The sequence below is a fragment of the Copadichromis virginalis genome, linkage group LG22 (genome assembly GCF_057382275.1).
Source record: "Copadichromis virginalis isolate Kocher_CV1m ecotype Utaka linkage group LG22, C_Virginalis_male_GT1.1, whole genome shotgun sequence".
Taxonomy (NCBI): Eukaryota; Metazoa; Chordata; class Actinopteri; order Cichliformes; family Cichlidae; genus Copadichromis; species Copadichromis virginalis.
Genome location: NC_140638.1, coordinates 15581042 through 15598967, shown reverse-complemented (window position 1 = coordinate 15598967; position 17926 = coordinate 15581042).

The following is a 17926-nucleotide window of genomic DNA, read 5'->3' as shown; positions in this document are numbered from 1 at the left end:
GGATTTTCTTTTCTGTCCCGCAAGTCTAACATAACCTATGAGGAATTTCCCTTTTACATATCACACTGAATAAATGAATTATGATTGCAGCCATTGGGGCACCATTCCACAGACTTACTTGGAGCCTCAGTACTAATTTTCTTTTCCATCAGTAGACTCCATTACATTCCCTTCTCACAAGTCTTTGCTGTGTTTGATGTGTCTGCCCGAGGGAATCTCTTAAGATATGGAGGGAAATTGAGCACAAGAACCTCCCATACTAGGCCAAATAAAACCAGGAAGGAGATCATTTGATTAACGCAATCAGTTTTTTGCTTTTTCTTTTTTTACATTTTCTTTTGCACCACTAGGGTGCTAGTTGCCAGTGAGTATTTCATAGGAGCAAGGACAGCAGGGAAGGAGTGGTCCACATCTCCTTCACAATTAAGATCATAAGTACAGACAGAGACCCTCTTAGCACACACACACAGACGAGGTATGTTTTTATTTTATTTTTGTTACATTTCTTTACGATGTAAGGATTTTACTGTTATTGCCTTGATTGCAGTTTATTTTATTTCCCCTCCAGTTTTACTGCAATAACTAGGGCACCCTCCCTCTCGCTCACTCTCTCTCTTTATCGCTGTCTCTTGCACACATACATTAGCCTAAAGCTGAAAACAAAATATACCTGGTGAGAGAGAAACATGCATGTGGTGAAAATAAAAGAGAAAAAGAAGAGGGAGAGGAAAAAGAAAAGGAATGGCTGCCAGGAAATTGAGGCCAGAGAGGAGGAGAGAGGAACAAACACACATACTAAAAACATGCTTCATAAAGCACACACGCGCACACACACACACACATAGACGCTGCCGCTCACACACATTAGCCTGAAGCTCAGCACAGCTACACCTGGCAAGAGACGGAGATAGAGACACAGAGAGGCAATAGATGTGAGCTTGCCTGTGAATTGAGGTCATGCAGAGAGAGACACAGGTAATGACAATAGGGGGTAGAACAAGTTAAGGAGCAGTGATGGTGCACGGGAACTTTGCAGCATGGGGAAGAGGGGGAGGGAAAGGAGGCAAATGCAGTAAAGCTTCTTCAAAGGTAGAAGGTAGATTTCTAGCAAAAGGCTGCTGGGAACAACTGAAAAATGTTATGCAGCCAAATAGATGCTTAGAAGAAAAGCAAAATATCGGTTGGTCATAATGTTATGAAGTGAAGATAATGAGAAAGCATTCAGAGAGCTAGAGAAACAAAAGTTTAAAAAAAAGAAGCTCACAAACAACTAAAGATGCTTTAAAAAGAAAACCTCCTTGCACAACCGAAAATATTCTGTGTGCAGTCACGCTGACAGGAGTGGGATCAAAGTTTTGCGCAAGAATGTCGGAGGCGTAAGAGAGCAGAGTGTCACAAAAATTAAGAGTCTATTCTCAAAAGCAGTATAAAAGGAAAGAAGTGAGATGCAGAATAATGGGATAAAAGATTTCCATGTTGTCTAACAGAAACTGGAATCACACAACAGAAAACAACTTCAAATCTTTGGCTAACACGAGCAATTCAAAGCCAGTGATTTATAATTTACCGATGACCTGAATTGGTTCACCTAAAAATCATTGTGTCAGTGCCCTGATGTGTGAGCATATGTAAGCATACATATGAATGAATGCAAGTGTAACATCCCGGGAGCATCCCATCACCATGTTTTCTCTTTGCTCATCCCCTTTTCTCCCATTCTTTCCAATGCCAATGTTCCAACAGAGCCTCTATGAATACTGGTTCTAGCTTTTAATATACACGGAGCCGTTATTATCAATCGTTTAGCCTCTAGGTATTGTTTAACTTGATTTCCAGTGTGGAATCTCTGAGTCGCTGGAGACTAAGTCATGAAAACAGAAGCAATGTTGCAAGATCTTCTCTTGACTCTCTGAAACATGTTGACAGCACCTTGATGCTTTTCCCCCTGAAGATTATTATTAATGTTTAAATGTGTAAAACATTTTCTTCCCCACTGTCTCATTCTCATGAGTGTACCGTACTGTGGTCTCCCTTTTGTACCTCCATATTTTCCTCCTCTGTCTCGAGTACACTGCACTGTGATCTGCTCGCTGTTTGTCTTTCTCCCAGTCTTCTCCAGTCTCTCTCAGCCAGGAGTGCCCACAGCTTGCTTCTCTTATTCCTTCCTTTTGCTTTGGTTTATTTATTGAGCATAATTACATCGTAAAGCCCTCACTTGTATCTGTCATGGTGAAGTTTACTCTGCACTCTTACATACTTGCTTTATAAATAAAAATGCATTTCATTATGTAAAGGACCACAGTGGAAAAAAACAAAAACATAACGGCATGCAGGTCTGCAAATCCAAAGCTCAAACTTCCTTCCTTTCTTTCTCTCTAGTGCTCAGATGCACAAACGTGCATAATGAGGGAGCAGCTTTTTACCTTGAAGACACAAAGAGGGGGAACATAGTGACACAGACAGAAAGAAGGCTGGCAGTGGGCCTGAAACATACAGTGGGATTGTGGGAGACAGAGCTAGATGAATATCTATCTTCCATCTCTTTTCTACTTTCATCACAGCTGCAGTTTTCAAAACCCTGAAAGGGAAATACACACAAACACTAGCGCATACACACAAATACTATGCACACACAGGGACTTACATACAAAAGACATGGATCAAAATTTTCCTTTTTTTTCTAGAAAATGTGCTAAAAATAATTTTAAAGATTTCAAAAAAAAACTTCACTGTACAGCTCTACATTACAAACAGCTTTAAACATTTCCCTTAGCTAAAGTGAACTCGGAACAGCAAAAGAACAATAAAGTTAGATGGCATTATTTTAATACTACACCATTTTCTAGGAAAATATTACAATTTAATGACTCATAAAAAATTCACAGCAAAAAAATAGGAGCTGCATTGAAACTAAGGAATCACACGCACTTGGTAATAAAGGCACATTTGATTCTTGCCGTTCTGGCAAAAAAGAATTTGATTACAATGAAATGGAAAATTAGTAGAACTCTTCAGTCTCCACTCATTAGCAAACTTGCCTCTGAGAATGAAAAAATATTATTCACTGTTTCCAACAGATTATAAGAGACAGAAATGTGAAGGAGGGCTTATTGAAAAACAAGTTCAGCTAAAGTTAAATAAGATAGAAGAAGAGAACTTTCACTTATTAGGTGCTGTTTGTGAAATGAAATACCTCTTCCCTGTCACGTCTTAAGAAAGCCTAGCGGCACCTGTCCTCCTCACTTTTACAAAGGTGCAAAGTCCTCCTGAAAGTTCTTAAAGTGCTGAGTCATTGCTGTGACCCTATAGGACCCATCAACCAAAAACCAAACATGCACACAGAGTAAAAAAAAATCATACTTGTAAACCCCAAGACACAACCAAAACTTAAAACTCAGGCATGCACACATATTAGATGAAAGGAAAACAACTCATCTGGTCAGCACAACTTTGGCCCTCAGGTATGATGCTATCTCAATGTTTGTGTGTGTTCACATGACACCTTAAACTAGGCTAGCTAATACCTGGGGCTTTAACACTGACACACACACACACACACACACACACACACACACACACACACACACACACACACACACACACACACCCAAATGCATACATATACTTGCAGGGTGATGATTTGTTCCTTTTCCAGAGCTTTAAATTGTAATGTTGACTTTGGAATTCAATATTCTCCTGCACTCCACATGTCATATGTACGTATAGCAAATAGCTTTTGCATGTTTTTCTGTGCTTATTTGGATTTCTTCACAAGCTTAAAGCAAATGTGGGCATTTTGATCTGTGCCAGTCACTCATGTATATCTTATAAAGTCCTAGGCTAAATGAACGATCAGTACATCATACAAGAAACCGTCCAACGCATCTCACTCAGCATCACAGATGGAGGTTTTGAGCAGTGTCTTTTATAAACAAGCAAAACACCATATGAGTTTGCTGCTGTCGCTAAATAAAGCAAACATGTGTTGTTACTTGGATTCCAAACTTCATACATTTGATATTAGTACTGAGCAGGGAGTTAGAACATACGTAACATTAAATCTATTTAGAATCTGGCATAATCAGCTACTCATCAGTTCACTCATTGAAATGGCAACAATGAATTTATGTTAAAGACACCCACATAAAACCATACACAGCAGCCCCCTGCAGCAAGTTAATACTTTTAGCAAACTTGATATTACCCCTGCCCTTAATGCTGGTTTTGCCAGTAACTTCATAATAATGCTAGACATTGTAGAGCATGGCTGTCATGCACAGTTTGATCGTCATCATAGCCACTGTCAAACTGAAGTAGCTGTCTGCAGTTTGTCGCACTGTTAGTCATGCACTTACATAAAGTCAGGACTTTCTAGGTGCTGTTTACTTTTTATGGCTGCTTCATACATAAAAACATTGTTTTGCATAATGGGCTAGTTTGGAGAGCTTTATATTGGAAAGAAAAGTCACACAGTGCCATTTTAGAAAGCTCTGACGTCCTTTAGAAGGCAGTTTGGACTAAATATGCAGTCACGATACACAGAATGTTCAAACTATGTCATCTGCTCTAAGGTTTTCCATATCAGAACATAAAGCCAAAAAGTTTGGCTTAGTTCTATTGTAGATTTGCTGTTGTGCTTGAGATCATTTTTCTGTTGCATGACCCAGTTTCAGCGAAGCTTTAGCTGTCAGACAAATGACCTCATATTTGATTTTAGAATACTTAGGTATATAGAGGAGGACACGGTGAACTCAATGACTCCAACATGCTAAGGTTTTGTGGCTGCAAAATAAGCCCAAATCATATTTGGCTTTCACCAAATGTGATTCCAACATCTCCACTTTGGAATTGTCTATCCAAAGGACATTGTTCCAGAACTCTTGTGGTTTGTTCAGATGCAACTTTGCAAACCTCAGCCATGCTGCCATGTTCTTTTTAGAGAGAAGAGGCTTCCTCCTGGCAAATGTCCAAACAAGCCATACTTGCTCAGTCTCTTTCTAATTGTGCTGTCATGAACTCTAACATTTAACAACTGAGGTCTGTAGGGTCTGAGATGCAGCGCTTTTTTTTTATGAGCATCGAATTTGCTTTGACATCAATTCCTGGGAAGATCGGTCTTGAATGTCCCACTTGTGAATTAGATTGAAAGACAGCAACAATTGCTTCTTTGAAGATCATTGCTGGTATCTTTCATTCTTGGCATTGTGTCAACACCCACCTGAATGCTACAGATCAGTAAACTGGTAAAACCTCTGCTTTCATAGAGGTGTTCACACTTACTATCAGCACCTGGCTGCTACTTACCTTCCTAATTCCTGTGGAAACAGTAAACATGTACTCAGTTTTCCACATATTGCATTTGGATTTTGGCTGAATTTTTGTTAAATTAACTAATTTTACAACATGTTAACAACCATGATTTTTTTCATCATGTCCTAATTGGTAAAATCTTAGAATTATAAATGGTGTAAATTCTTTTTACCATGATTTTACCCAGAGTTGTGTGTTATTTTGTTTGCAATCATCTATGCTCATCCTTTACTCTTCACTTTGCCCTCACCTGCCAACAGATTGAGGCAGATGGCTGCCCTCCCTGAACCTGATTTTAAAAAAGTATTATTACTGGTGTAAGTGTGCTTTTTTTTTCTCCCCACTGTTGTCAAGTACAGGCTCATGGCGGATGTTTGGATCATCGGGGTTCTCTCTTTAATAAAACAGACACAAACAAACCCATGCAAATACACAGCCAGGAAGCCACAAGCAGAGGCAAACACATCTGCACTAATATGTACTGTCACGTGTGCACACATAAATAGACACTCATACGCTGTCATCATAAAACGCAAAAAATTTTTACTTCGTGATTTTTATGAGAGAAGCAAAGTGGAGCAGGGCGGTTTAAAGAGGGGAAGGAGAGCCATGGGAGCGTCAGTTGAGTGTGGCAGATTGGATAGAAGAGCCAACATAATGAGAAGGTTCAGTTCCCAGTATTACCAAAGTGCCCTTGAGCAGTGACACGTAACACCAGTTTCCATATAGTGTGTGCCAATTTGATATAAGCACATGGACACTCAATATAAACTCAATATGTTCATGTTGTCTTTCGTCTGTTAGATTATGGTCACACTACGTAGGGGCATAAAGAAAAAATTAGACAAAAAAATAAAATTAAGCAAACAAGCGCCAATTGCAGAGACTGTAAATAAATTGGTTTTTAAAATGTTTTAAAATTGCTACGTTTGGACATAGCTGAAAAAAATGTTCTTTTCGCAGGTGACTGCTTACTTCAGAACATGGGTAGAGAACTAGGACAAATTAGTGCTCTTTAACATTCAAAGTAGTCAAACGACGTGGACCAGATATGGTAATAACCTCCTTCCTGAATTTCCCTCAGGTGGACTTAAAACACAGTGGAGGGCTTATTCCAAATACTGTGTCTAATTTGGCTTGGGGATGCTTTAGGTTGCCTTGGAAAGAGCTAGAGGACACATCTGGGGATAGAGACATTCGGGCGTTGTGTAGTGGTTTAGGAGGAAGGTTGATTCAACCACAGGGTTTGTGGTTTTCATCCCCAAGGGAGGCTTGAGTGCCATCGATGTGCTACTATCATAATTACTGTCAAATTTCTCTTTCTACAGATGGAGCCATTTGCCTTTTACTTAGACTACTAACATCGCAGCTTGTCATCCAAAACATAAATTTTAAGGTAAGAACCCAACGTGTGTAATGCTACACTACTTTATTAGATAGTTTTGTGCACAAATCCATTATTTAAGTCAAACTAGCAGTCTGCTAAATGTACTTAAGAGTCCTTAGCTCCTTTGCACCCATAAAGAAAAGCCTGTAGCTCTGGAGCTGAACAGCATAATCCAACAATAATGGAGACTCCTAATTAGCTTTGTGTGTGTGCGTGCGTGCATGTGTGTATGTGTGTGTGTGTGTGTATTGATGTGAGCTCGTCAAGAAGCGGGTGGTATGATTCCAGTTGTCGGGGGGTAAGTGAGTGTGAATCAACCCTGCTGACATCAAATACGCTCAGACACAAAGACACGCGCACACACCAAAGCCCAAGTTAAGCTGTACATGCCACTCATTGCACTATTCATTGTTCTGTGTGCCATGAGCCATATTGTGTGCGGAAAAAGGAAGAAATGTGTATGTGTGCGTGTGTATGTGTATGCGTGTGCGTGCACTCGAGTGTGTTTGTGTGGGAGAGAGAGACAAAGAGAAGGAGCAAGAGGGGGAGGATGTCTGAAAGTTTGTAGAGTAACACGCTGAAAATATTTATGCGTCTGTGTCTTGTTTTTGTGCATCGTTTGTGTGGGTGTGAAGACACATGAGCATGTGAGCGTAGGTGTGCGTCAGGTTGCTGAGGATCGCTGAGTCATCTGGCCCATTTTAATTTACTCCGTCTCTTCAGGAAACACCTGCTATGACATGGTAACCTTGAGTAAACTCTATTGGCTGGCGCTACCGTTTAAAAGAGCACAAATAGCCAATGAGAACTGACAGTAGAATAAACTTCATGTGTTAAAACCAAATGGGCTCTCGAGAATGAACAGAGGCAGGCGATAATATGGAGACAAACATATGTAACCTGGGATGTTCACATAACAATGATCGGTGTAATCAATGTGGTCTATGGGAAACAAGAGTGCGATAGCAGTTTATCATTACTGCTCAACCCATCGGCAGTTATTTTTCACCTTACATAATTATTTGCAAAGGGAGGCATTTAAAAAAATCACATCACTCTGTTAAAACAAAACCCCATCATCTAATATTTCATGACTCATCTTAAAATGGATGGATTCATCATATAATGAATTTTGGGATGTGTGGGATAAAAAGAAAAAACAAGCACTCATATCTATAATCACAAATCAGTCCCACAGAAATCTTGTTCAGCATTCACACCATGCCTGGCTGCCAAGCCACGTTTATTGTTTACAGTATCTGAGTATTTTGATATGAATTATAACACGAAACAGAGGTAGCTAAATGTGACTGTTATTTAAGGCACTGTTAAAAGAAGAACAATTACTGCAGCATTGAACAGTTCATGAATGGGATGCTGGGCATGTGTGATGTATGGAGAACTGGGTAGGTTGCTGGCTGTGCAGAGCAAACCAACCCAATGGGTAATCGTGGTTGAACTGAGCAGAGTCCATAGTGTGGAGAATTCATCTGAGCAAATAAAGAATGAAATCCAGACCAGAGCACCCAAATCAGATCGGCTTCAGGCCTGAGGAGCAGAGCTGAGGAGCGCTGCAGGGTGGGTGAAGTGAAGGCAGACATGGATGAGATGATGTACTTTAAATGTTTTAGTTTTTTTCTCTGCCATTTGTGTGATGAATTTTCAAATTTAGTCAATGACAATTTCAATTTGTTTCACAGCCATTTAGATAGGTAACTTTTGGTGTGTTCTTTGCTTGCAGGATTTTTTTTTTGTTTGTTTCACAAAGATTTATGTCAATAGTCTGAAAATACCACAAAAATACCACAAAAAAGAAAATCTATTTCTCATTTTTAACAATTAAATTATAGTGGATGGCATTTGCAAATAGTAAGTAGAAAATTAGATCCACTCCTTTTCCCCACATGTTGTTACATGTCTCGTTATATTTACTATAAGATCCTGATGTGATACCAATCTGTGTATCAATGCAACCCTGTATCCTTATGCTAAAAAAAGCCAAGTGGAATAAATGATACTCTACTAGAATGTGTACACTATCTTCATCCTTGAAACTCCATCTATCTGAGATTTTTCTTTGCTTCTTTGTTTCACAACTGATGTAAGTATATCTACAGTTTAAGGGTAGCATTACATTTTCAGAGCGCCATTAGCAGTTGCTTGTATAAGCTGTTTTGCTCTCAATCTAATGAGTTTTTATCTCATATTACAAAATTGAATAGGATTTCAAAGAGTGCTGTGCTGTCCAAGAATTCTAAGACACACACTATGTAAACATAATTTTTTTTCTGTTCTACAGCAGGTGGCTTTACACCAATGCAGTAATTTAAACCGACTGATTAGACTTACCAACTCTGTCATTCAAGTATAACAGAAACAAAGCACAAAAATTCAGCCATCAGTAGAGTGTTCTTCAGGAGTTTGGAGAGGTACACATTTGGCTGAGACACAGTCAAGATTAACTAGAACAGTTACAATCTTCACATAGTAAGGAAGATGCATCATTTGAATTGTGGTAGTGATCACACTGACAAGCTGCTGATTGTCCCGCTGCAGGCTTGATTTGATCCAGCAATTTTCTACCCACAGACGAAATTATCACAGTCAACATAAATTGAGTCATTTTTGAGGCAAGTTATTCAGTAAATGATGCTTTTTGTACTCGAATGCTGAGAAAGAAATGCATGAAATTTTTCAAATTTGTCTTCTTTAAACAAAGTTGTCTGAAATCTAGCTGAATATATGTTCTTATAGTCGCATTTACTGCGACAAGGGTTGCCTATGGGACTGGGAAACATCTCACTTTAAAGTTGATGGTCTTACAGTTTGGACTATACTAACATGTATACATGCCCTCCCTGTTTCCCATTGCACCCTCACCTTACCAACCCCCTACACAAACCTTTAAAAATATGGTACATCAGTATATTACTAAACTAAATTTACTTCAAACGATAACTCAACCCTTCCTTCAAGCTGATTTTGACATCGCTGACACTACTAAAGTCTGGAAATAATGGTACCTCTGCCAAAAAAAACAATGCACAGTGTAAATATTCATCCACACTTTGATATGTGAACTTGATTTTGATGCATTTATCGTGGTTTCTCTAAAGTACAGGAAAAGTGTTTTCTTTACATCTTCAGAAGACTCTTCTTCTCTTTTTTAAATTCTCTGGATACTGTATGACCATCAGCTACATTGCTGTTATTCTCCAGTTTCGGTGTAACAATACATTAAAATGCTTTGTTCTAATAAAGCAAAGAATTCAACTAGAAACACAACTTAGATAATTTCCAAAATATGTTGTTATGGAGCTTAAAGCTGCCACAAGTCAAAATCAATTTCAAAGCATGGATTCTAGACATCCACTGTACTGAGTTCAGGGAAAACATCAAATACAGTATTTTGCAAAGGTTTTGAATTACAACTCATTTTGTTTTTTTAGAGGAATGATTCTTTTTTCTTTAAGTCATTTAATACCGATGAATGAATCATTTAAGCATAAAAATGAACTTAACTCAAAGATTGAGCTGATGTTGTTTCCACGCAAACAATTTTAAAGTGTATCTTTTGGCACTTTGTTACTTTTGTATATTCATCTTCTGTTTACCAAAGCCTCATCAGCAATTGTCTCAGTAAAATGGAAAAAAAACGGGAAGAAAAGGCTTAGGTATCTCAAATTTCACAAGACCTGGACTGAAAATCAGAAGTAACAGGTTTTATGAAGTGATTAAACCAAATCTGAAAGCTTGATTCACATCATTGTTAATATGTACAGAGTAGGTGAAGAGTGAGCTACATTGAGTGTCTCAGCCAACTGTAAAGTCTGGTGGGGCTCTGTGGTGATTTTTCAGCCAGTGGTGTTAAGATGTTGCCAAAATCGATTGAATTATGAATGCAGAAAAGTGCTGTCAGAATTTGATTCAAACTTCAATCTGGAAACTTCATTTTTCAATATGACGATGACCTCAAAGCCTACCTGATAGAAAAGCACACAGTGGAATGAATTCATGGATTGGCCTCCCCAGAGCCCAGATCAAGCATTATTGATTTAGTTTGAGGTCATCTTGACAGGGAACAGAATAAAAGGCAGCCAACATTTAAAGAAGAACTTTGAATGTCATTCAAAAGAGTTCAGGATATGTTGACAAATAAAGATGGTCAGCCAATCCATTCATTCACTTCCGCTTATCCTTATCAGAGTCACAGGGGGGCTATAGCCAATCCCAGCTACCATAAGGTGAGAGGCAGGGCACACTCTGGACAGGTCGCAGAGCTAAGACATAGAGACAGACAACCATTTCCACTCTCATTCACACAATTTACAATCACCAATTAACCAAACCCCACGAATTTCATGTTTTTGGACAGTGGTAGGAAGCCAGAGTACCCGGAGAGAACCTGCAAGAGTTTTGCACAGTACTTTATGTATGACTGTAATAGTTATAAGTTATAATGTGTTTTCTTGTGAGCAAAGAACGACCAGGATACCAAGTGAACTGGCAAATAACCAGCATGATTTGAAATAGAAGGTAAAAATAGTGGGGAGCAAGGCATATAAATATGGAAAGACAAGACAAAGAATAGTAGAACCAGATGGACCAAAACAGCACAGAATGGAAAAAGACAGAGAAAAGCAAGAGAGACAAAGAAAATCAGAGAGACATGGAGAGTGAGACAGAGACGGCCTTATCAGTGTATTGCAGGAGGCATAAGATGTAACTGGGGAGTCTGTGTGTGAGTATGTGTGTGCGTGTTTGTGTTATTGAAGTGACTTTGGTCAAGTTACAAACTGGAAAGTCCAGTCGACAGATGGACAGTGAGAAAAACAGGAACATGAACTGTGTATTTATGGCTCTGCTAAATTAGAAAATTCAAGATTATGCAGCGTAAATCTTAGATATATTTATAATCCTTCTTGAAATATTTAATAATACCATTCAGTGGGCTCGCAGTGATTCAACATTCAAAATAGATGTCTGTTTTACTCCAGAGGTAAGAAACTTGACAAAGTCAGAGGTTACACTGCCTCAAAATCAATGAGAACCACTCTCAAAAGACTTTCCTGTTGTTCCCTGCGTCAAATGAGACAATCGATTTAAAGACAATCCAATCAGTCAAAAGGTAAACAAAGCTGGGAGAGGAGTGGCAGTATTTTAAAGGTTGTTTTTGTGGCATTTAAATATGAGGCTTTATTTCTATTTCAAACTGCTGTCGCTCTCTCTCTCTCTCCCTCCATCAGCTTTAAATTATTAAACAACAGATCAAATCATATTATTCATGGTGGCTCAGAGGATAGCTCACCATTGCCTCACAGCAAGACCGTCTGGAATCTGAACCTGACCCAGATGGTGCCTTTTTGTCTGTAGTCTGCTTGATGGTCCTGGGGCTGTTGCTTTGGCATTAGCCTTTCTACGTTTAAAGGTTTAATATGGGTTCAAAGTTGCGTCGTCTAGAAAGCCATTGTACAGTTTAGATCAGTATGTGCTACAGAATAATTCTGCGAGTGCCAGTGGTGTCAGGGATCCTTGCTAGCTTTTTGTTTGTCTGTTTGTTTTTCCTAATTTGAAGTCCGCTAGAGGTGACATTGAAAATCCCATGCATGTTGCATAATAGAAAAGCCATGCATTGACAAGCATCAAACTTGCATATACTTACATATCTGATGTGCTTTAACTGGTGTTGGATCACACCTGAATTCCTTAGCTCTAGCATAAACATTAACACATTAACATTTGCGTAACAAGACCCTCAACTGCAAAGATGAGATTAGAATTCATAATTCAAAGCACTTTTCATGAACACCTGAAACTCCAACACCGGCTTCTGCATAAGGGTGAGCGACATAGCCTTAAAATTATACCACAATATTTCAATACAATTTGAAATTATAATTATAATTATATATAATTATATTTATGACAATATACAAAATGTTATACTGATGCTTGCAGCTTTCGGGCAGCAACATTCGTAAGTGTGTGTGAATGAGGGGTATTTATATGACATACTACCTCATTTGCAGTGTAGTATATTGCATCAGGCTGCCAACAGCAGCATTGTAGTGCAAAAGTAGTGACCCAGCATTATACACAGTGACCCAGCATAAGTTAAATGTGAGCACAAAAGTAGCCTCGGCAGTGCTTGCCATGGAAAATTTAAGTTTAAGTGTAACAAAACTCAACACTTTATTTTAAAAGTTTCCTGCGCAACATTGTCATAGAACATAAATAAAATATTTTCTAAATGGGAACTTGTATCTGTAGTCGAGCTTTTTAACCAGCTGGTAAAGCATTGGTTTTCTACCATGTAACCTTAATAGTAGTTTCCATCCACAATTTCATTTAAGTGGTGAGGTTTATTGCTTCCATATTTAATGATAACAGGGTTTTTTTTGTTTTGTTGCATATTTTGCCAAATGTTGTGTTTTGACAGGGGTTGTTAAAATAGTTGCCTTTTAAAGTATCATCAGAAGTTGATCGCTCTTAATGTAAATGCATTGTCATAATTTTATTGCATTGTGACAGTTTTGCGTGACGTAAACATTTTTAAAATATCGGTATTATCACAGAAGATATGATATGGCACAGCCATACTTTGGAAGGAAAAAGGCTTTTTTGAGAGGAAAAACTAGAAACGACTTTCAAACTGCTGCTGTTAACAAAGTTTCTCTGAGATAAGACTAAAAGAGCTCTCATTACTGAAAGCCTTTTCTATGCCTCTAATGAAACATGAAATGCAGTAATATGTGCAACCCACACATGGACTTTCCATCACACAAATTCACACTCTCTCCTATCAGACTCTTGGAAGTAGTTACAGTTTTTTCTGATTGCTTAAGCACATTTTTTGTAACCATTGGCTAATTTTGCAAAACTCTTCACACAAATAAGAAAACCTGTCACCCAATCATCAAAACATTGTAGTTCTCTTGCAAAAGCAAACACAGCTAGATTAACTCTTCACACCTTCGTAAAAATGGTGTTTCCGTATCAAACAGTACCCACAAGCCATCATCTCCTAAGCACACAATGCGCCAACTGCACACTGATGGTATGAATACAAAACACATCTGGCTTTTGCTTTCTCTGTGCACAAGGTAGGCTATGTCAGTTTGAGCTCATACTTCTGTCATAGATCCATAAGCATAGAGGGATCCAAACTTCAAGTACTGGTGTACTTGAAACACATCAAAACAAACACAAGTGTTTATTTCCAAGTATAGGATTATTTGCAATCGCCATAATGACTATATGGGTTACTTGGTCTGCAGTGAACATGCTTCCTCTGCCCCCAGCATCTGGTCATCTAGCAATTCTGTAAAGTAACAATTTCAGTATTTTTACATCAGTGGTATTGGTGTGTTTCTCATTGGCATATGGCAGTGCTACAAATCTTTGTGCAAAGTGACTGTACTAACCGATTCTCATTTCAAGATGTCCTTATGGTACTTGCTACAGTGTAGCGGCTCGAGTTAGGCTGGACCCGTTGGCCAGCTACCCTCAGGGTCATTCCACGGTTGATTACATGGTCCACTATTGTAGCTCTGATGTCATCAGCAATTCTATTTCTTACTCTTCCTACCCTTCCTCTCCCCCCTCCTCATCTTCCTCTCCCCCCTCCTCGTCTTCCTCTTGCTCCTCCTTGTCCTTGTCGTCCTCTTCATCCTACTTCTTCACCTCCACGTCCTCTTCCTCGGCCTCCTCTACTTCTCACTCTTTCTGCTCCCTCCATTGTACTCCGCACACACAGCTTACCTGTATTATAGTGCTTAGGCTGATTGCAAAGTGAACTAATTATCTAAGAAAGTTTTGACATGTGAAAGTGTGCCAGACAGTTGGCAAATTAGTGTTAATGATAGCCATACATGTGTATACTTTTGCTAGGAGTGTGTTGGAAATTTGGTAATTGAGTGTTGTGCAGTGAATTGTGCCTACAGTTTTGCAAAGTGTGTGTTACAAAATTGCAAACTGAGTGCAAAGCAGTTTTTGTGCTTTTAGTTTTGCAAACTCAGTGAGTGGTTTTGCTATAAGTCTGAATAGTTTTAGAGATTGTGCTACAGGAATCACAGTTAGGGTTTAAGCATTCAGAAAAAACTGTAAAATAATTTTCTTTGACAGTTAGTATTTTTCCAGAATGTGTTCTTGATCTGATCATCCATGACAGCCATGATTCTTGGCTGGGTAAGGTTTCTTACATATTCATCTTGGTAAAGACATCAGAACAGGAAAAAAAATGTAGTTTATAGTTTTTTGTGGTTAATTTTCTCCATGGCGCTGTGCAGAGTAACCTGGCCTAAATGAACACCACTGTGGGTTTTCCTGTACTTTTGCATTCCAGGTAAAGCGGCACGTCCAGATTTGAAATTACAGAATAATTCTCTGATAATCTGATAAAGTAAAAATAATACATAAATTTAAAAAACAACTAAAAGCACAATTATATATAGTTTTTTGCTTAATGTTCAGCCATAAGCTAAAATGATAGAAAGTTTGAATGATTTCCCTGCTACTACTGACTGGCATTGCAAAAATAAAAAATAAAAATAAAAATATTAAGGGAATTAAAAAGGAGTCTAAGATATGGGAATACCTAAAGGAAATCTCTGTGGATTAGGTTTAAAACAAACCATTTTCCATCCAAATCAAACTATTTAATTGATCCTGTTTTCCACATGAATCATTGGAAGTGATTAAATAGAGGGCCAGCATAAAACCATATATTTTTTTATATAATACTAAATATGAACTTGAAGGAAAATTCAGATGTCAGACAGAGTGACTACACACTCGCTTTCTTTGGCTCAGATAGTTTTCTCCTCGCTGATAACCAGTCAACCTGCATTCTTATCTGCTATGTTTGGTGTTTGTATCTCCTGAGCAGCTTCACAGCCATCACACAAATATAACCTTCTGTCTCGCTGCTTTAATGACGCACATACACACCTCTGTGTCTGTCTCGCGTTCTTCAACTTTGTGTCTCTCTTTTAAGTTAAAGTTATCTATTTTCTCCGTGTCCGTTTGTCTTACTCGCCGAGTGCTTTTGTGTCTCTGTGTGTGCGCGTGTGTCGGTTAAAGTGCCAGTGTTTCATTCAGGGTGGTTGTTTGTGTGTCTGCCTGTGTTCAAGAAGCAGAGTGAAAACAAATCACTTCAAAATCCCCAAGCTGGGTTTTTTGTGTGCATGTGCGTTTATAAGTATGTGTCTCCCAGGACAATTTACATTGATGCTGTTGTCACATTGGAAAAAGAGCATTAGAGCTCTTTAAACATCAGGTGTCTGCAACAATGAAAACACTCCAAAAAACACACAGACACACAGAAACAGCGATGTGTTGTCACATTTCGAAACACACATTTCGAAAACACTGTTTGTCTCTTGATTAAATATAGTCCCCTGTCATACCAAACGACTTTTTGGATTTACGTGCATATGTTTCCCTCAGCACTTATGGATACTTTCACTCGGAAAACAGCTTCCCTTGTAGCTGTTTTGATATCAGACACGCACCTCATCAAACACACCAACACTGAGATAAAATTCGCCACAAAGAAACACAAAGAAGGAGGAAGCTATCTTTTATGCATCACAAACATCCTCTATGAAACACATTCAGCTAGACAATCAGCAAGCTGCTTTGTTTCACTTCCAGCCAGTCCTCTACTGCAACACTCAGCCAGTTGGTCAGCCAGAAGGTAAAAAGCTTGTATGTTGCTCATTCACTCAGTAATCCACTGACTCATTCAGTCAGTAAATGAATAATTTAAGGAATCCTCTCTGCACTCACGCTGCTCCCTCACACCTGTACTGCCCCCTCTAAAGCCCTTTTCTACTCTGGCCGTTAAAAGACATCCGGCTAATTGCTGCGATAAAGGGCTTAGTGTAGGGATCACTATATATTAGCAGTGCTTTTTGTATAGATACCAGGATAGGTCCTTCGGATCCCTTTACTGCTGTCAGAAAGCCAATGAATGAAGACAGCAATAGATGTTTAGTCTATGACCATATTTTAGCTGCAGCTTTTAAGCGGATTACAAGGAGTAGTGAAGCAATCGTCATCAATTTTAAGCAAGTTTACGTTTTTCTTGACTTAAATTTAATCAATAATCAACATGACCCTTTACAATTAAATGTGCTATATCCTTACTTCCTTTGACTAAAGGCTGACCACCTCAGTTTTTGTAGTATGCTAGATTCTAACTAGCTAAGGGTGTCAACAGTACAAGCTAACTAAATCCCAAAGCTCTTCTTTGGATGTTGGATGCCTTTTGTTCCCATCTGTCAAAATGATCCCACATCAATAATGCTGAGGTGTCTTTTGCCCTTCTCCCCCGTCCCTCTTCTCAGCTGTTTCTCTTTCCCTCTTTCTTTCTCCCCTTCTTTCCCCCAGTCAAGTCTGTCCCGTATTCAGTAAGTGAAAATAAAATAAACAATAAAAGGTGAATCAAATGGACCATTACGGCAAGGCTGGGATGGTCAGTTTGGTAAAGTAAATCCGTTGGGCATCTTTCTTTGCCTTTAGACAACAATTCTGATGGCAAAAGAGCCAAACGGGACAGGCCAAAAAAAAAAAATAAAAAAAAAATAATGCTGAGGTACAGGTTCTGAGGCCAGTCCATGACTGAAAGTGCTCCAGTGTGTGTTCTTTTATCCAGGTATCCAGGTGCATTTGCAGTTTGTCTGGTATCAAAAAATGTAAGTAAGGAAAGAAAGCCGAGTGAAAAGCAGTCCAATGTCCACAGAGTCTAGGTTATTGGAAGCCAGACATTTTGAGATTAATATGGCTTGTGATGAAGAACTTTCTGAACCATGAACAGAACCATGACAGTAAAAAGACCCTTACTTTAGTTAAATTTGCCCAATCTCACATGGTTGGCCATCTTTTTGGGCATGTCTAGATAGCTTCCACAGCTCTTATTTTTAAACCACCCCTTGGAAGTGCCAACAACTTCTTGTGTGTGCCCCAGAATGTTTACCATGGACCTTAAACTTCACCTTTTCTTTCAAATGAAAAGCATGTGACGGATCTTTGCTGAGCATTAGAGCTGAGTGTCTGTGATATAGTTCTATATCAGCTGAAGAGGCGACAGTTTGAGGAGACAAATTTGAAGCATTCGTGTTAGACTTTTTCCAAGATTTACCAGATTATAGACTCTGAACTGTTTTCTAGGGCGGGGCGTCAATGTGGACTTCTATGTAATATCCATCTGATGGAAAACATTCAGAG